Source organism: Aegilops tauschii, chromosome 7, assembly GCF_002575655.3.
Source record: "Aegilops tauschii subsp. strangulata cultivar AL8/78 chromosome 7, Aet v6.0, whole genome shotgun sequence".
NCBI lineage: Eukaryota > Viridiplantae > Streptophyta > Magnoliopsida > Poales > Poaceae > Aegilops > Aegilops tauschii.
In genome coordinates this window covers 132103043-132107265 of record NC_053041.3, presented here as the reverse complement: position 1 = coordinate 132107265, position 4223 = coordinate 132103043, and the positions used below count along the sequence as shown (strand labels likewise).

General features: G+C 42.0%; 1 long non-coding RNA gene across 1 annotated transcript; it reads left to right on the top strand.

Moving 5' to 3' along the window:
• Positions 1-542: 542 nt before the first annotated feature.
• On the top strand, positions 543-2837 carry LOC120968036 (uncharacterized). Its single transcript, XR_005762034.2, has 2 exons — positions 543-679; positions 2527-2837. It is a non-coding gene; the product is annotated as an uncharacterized lncRNA (long non-coding RNA).
• The last annotated feature ends 1386 nt before the right edge of the window (positions 2838-4223 follow it).

Genomic DNA, 4223 nt, shown 5'->3' with positions numbered 1-4223 from the left:
TGCATCCGTCCGAAATTATTTGTGTTAGATTTTTCAACATCTTAATGTTAGATATATCCGTATCTTGGCAAATCCACGGCGACAAGTAAATCTGGACAGAGGGAGTATATTCTATGAAACTTGTTTCTTTAGTTTTAAATTCCCTCGGGTCCTTTTTACTCCGCGTATTAGATTTGTTTCAACTAAATATATATATTTTAAAAAGTCAACAACTACAATACCAAATATATTTTCCATGAAACTACATTTCGTAACAAATCTAACAATATTGATCTGGCATTGTGAATGTTGATACTTTTTGTTTATAAGTTTGGTCAAAGCAGAGACACGTTGACTTCGGACAAGATTTATATGCAAACTAAAAAGGACCGGAGGGAGTAATATAATCCATTAGGCCTCATTTGGTAGACGTGGGCCGGAGGGGTTTTCCGAGGATTAACCCCGCGAGGCCCAGAACCCTCGCAAAACCCCGTCGGCCCGTTTGGTAGGCGAGGTTACATGGGCCGAACCCCCTCTATTCCCCTTCCATCCACTTCCTCCCACGTGGTTCAGAACCCTCGAGCCCCCCCTCGAGGATTTGGCCGCCCGACTCGTCAAGACGCCGCCGCCCGAGACGCCGCCGCTGCCCGACGCCTCGACGCCGGCGATCTCGTCCGGCATACTGGACTTCTCCCCTGCGGTAAGTCCTCGCCTCGTCTCCCCTCTCCTCCCCTCGTCGTCTAGGGTTTTCTATCCGCCCGGCCATGGCTGCTACCTCGTCTCTCCCCGGCGACGCCGTCTCTGAGCTGCCGGTCCAAACTGCCCGTCACCAAGTTAGCCAAGTTCGCCCCCCTCCTGGTGACCACTGTTGATCACGCGGTTGATCAATTTCATGGTCTGATGTGGATGTTGGGAATCGTTGGATGGATGGATGATGATTAGTGCGTAGTCGTGGTTGGTTGTACGAGGATGTTTCTCTGGTGCTGCTTGATCTGTTAATGGAACAATATATGCTACTCTGAATTTGTGACGAATCATATTAAGCGTAGTTATATTTGATCTTTTGTATGTGTTGTGCTTGATGAATTTGGTCTGGTGGTGACAACTAAGTGAGCTGAATATATTTCTTTGTTTGCCACTGATCTTATAACAACTAAGTGAGCTGAACATATAATTGATCTTCTAATGTTGACAAACTGAATATAACAACTGAATTTCTTTCTTTGTCAGTATATCATTTCTGTTTAAAAGGCTTTGGTTATTTGACAAACTGAACTGCACGCCCCTGCTGTTTTATTAAATGTCATCTATGATCTTCCGGAGAGGCGAGGCGACTCATTTCATCGGAGGTCTAAGCAGCTAAGTAGTCAGGCCCCTGGCACACAACAATACCCTGTTCTGATCCTTTCATCCGTCCCTACGTATCCATTTCTTATGCTACTGATCGATTGCCCATTTCTATTGAGAAGAATGACACTGATTTGCTAGGTCCGTCATGTGCCACCGTTTGTCAAGGCTTGTACTGGGCAGGCTGTGGTATATATCATCTCATCTAGTCTCATTCCGAAAATACCTGCTGGGAGATGATAGGTGTGTAAGTCATGTGTCCTAATCCTTGTCATGTGCCTGCTGGTGGCACAAATTTATACCTTGTTTTGCTATGTCTACGATTGAGTATGGTGGCCTCATCCTTGTCATATGTCCAGCTTAAGCCCTGTATTCATCCTTGCTTGTTCTTGCAGTAGATGAAATTGGCTCTCGTAGCATTAATTACATGCCATTTCTGTGCTTGGGGAACTGCTGATGAATCTTTTGCTACCTATAATCATATTTCATTTATCACCTCTTTTGTCTTCAGGTTGAGACTGTTCCCTGTAACTTCAAGTCTTTTTTCCAAGCTTGAGCCTTCTCATTTTCGAATCTGTGCATACATATATATGGACCCTGGACTGGCGAAGCGTATGCATTCCTGATTCCATTGTTGGCAGAAAAGTTATATCTGACATCTAGTCTATATGGCTCTAGTTTAATTTATGGGAACATTGGTTCTCATTTATGGCAACATTGGTTCTCTACTCTAATTAAGCTGGTCATAGTGGGGAGTAACATATACTAGTGTCATGCATATGACACTGGTCTAAGTTACTACTTTCATAGTGCAAAGTAACATAGTAGTAGTGTCATAGATGGATTCATTTATTAGCTTGTAGACTCATCCTTTCTCGGGAAGCGCTATGTTACTCTAAACACCTGTTTCATCATTAACTACATGCCACATAAGCAAAGTTTTCTTGAAATGCGTTATGTTACTACCTAAGTTGCTCCCACTATGACCAGCCTTATATGTGTCGTCTAGTCTAGTCTGCTAGTACTATCTTCCATGCTCAGATTATATAATACAATATGAAAATTTGTTAAACATCTAAGCAATGTTTGTAGTTTCTCATTATTTAAGCAAGGAAATTACGGAGCTAGCTTCTTATGCATCCATTTGTTCATTGTTTTTCCGCATCTAACCCTTGGACCAATTCATCTGTTTTATTATAGGGACCTGATCTCGCGGAAGACGGGCGACCATGCTTTGCTGCCACAAGTCTCCTCCACTCTGTGCAGCCCGCAAACATGCTTGGAGCATTCGCCGATCAAACGTGTGTTTATGTTGTGATAAGCCGTTGACTTTCGTTGACCAAACATCTTGTATTTTTCATTTGGACCGTGGCATGTGGCATGTGTCATGTTTTTCATTTGGACCGTGGAATGTATGCATGTACCATTTTCATTAGAACCATCTTGTATTTACTTTTGCTTCCAGATCTGAAATAGGAGGTATACCCAACTGTTTTTGGGTATTCTATGAAGATGCATTTATCCGCTTTGGGTTCGAGCTTATCAGCCTGAAACTTTTTCACATAAGCATCGCAGCACCAAACTTTTAAGAAACGACAACTTAGGTTTCTCTAAACGGTGTCGTCTCAACGGAATTGCGTGGTGCCCCTTTTAAAGTGAATGCGGTTGTCTCTAATGCCTAACCCATAAACGATAGTGGTAATTCGATAAGAGACATCATGGTATGCACCATATCCAATAGGGTGCAGCTATGATGTCCGGACACACCATCACACTATGGTGTTTCCAGGCGGTATTAATTGTGAAACACTTTCCACAATGTCTTAATTGTGTGCCAAACTCGTAACTCAGATACTCATCTCTATGATCATATCACAGACATTTTATCCTCTTGTCACGACGATCTTCAACTTCACTCTGAAATCACTTGAACCTTTCAATAATTCAGACTTATGTTTCATTAAGTAAATACACTCAGCATCTACTCAAATCATCTGTGAAGTAAGAACATAACGATATCCACTGCATGCCTCAGCACTCATTGGACTGCATACATCAAAATGTATTACTTCCAATAAGTTGCTCTCTTGTTCCATTTTACTGAAAACGAGGCTTTTCAGTCATCTTGCCCACGTGGTATGATTTGCATGTCTCAAGTGATTCAAAATCAAGTGAGTCCAAACGATCCATCTGCATGGAGTTTCTTCATGCATATATACCAATAGACATGGTTCGCATGTCTCAATCTTTTCAAAAAACGATTGAGTCCAAAGATCCATCTACATGGAGCTTCTTCATGCGTTCTATACCAATATGACTCAAATTGCAGTGCCACAAGTATGTGGTACTATCATTACTATCTTATATCTTTTGGCACGAACATGTGTATCATGGCGATCGAGATTCATTTCAGGTGCAAGACCATTGAAGGTATTATTCAAATAAACAGAGTAACCATTATTCTCCTTAAATGAATAACCGTATTGCGATAAACATGATCCAATCATGCTCAATGCAAACACCAAATCTCGATGGTAGAGGGAGCATGCGATGCTTGATCATATCAACCTTGGAAACACTTCCAACACACATCGTCATCTCACTTTTAGCCAGTCTCCATTTATTCCGCAGCTTTTATTTCGAGTTACTAACACTTAGCAACCGAACCGGTATCTAATACCCTGGTGCTGCTAGGAGTACTAGTAAAGTACACATTCATATAATGTATATCCAATATACTTCTGTCGACCTTGCCTGCCTTCTCATCTACCAAGTATCTAGGGTAGTACTGCTTCAGTGACCGTTCCTCTCATTACAGGAGCACTTAGTCTCGGGTTTGGGTTCAACCTTGGGATTCTTCACTAGAGCAGCAAATGACTTGCTGTTTCATGAAGTAT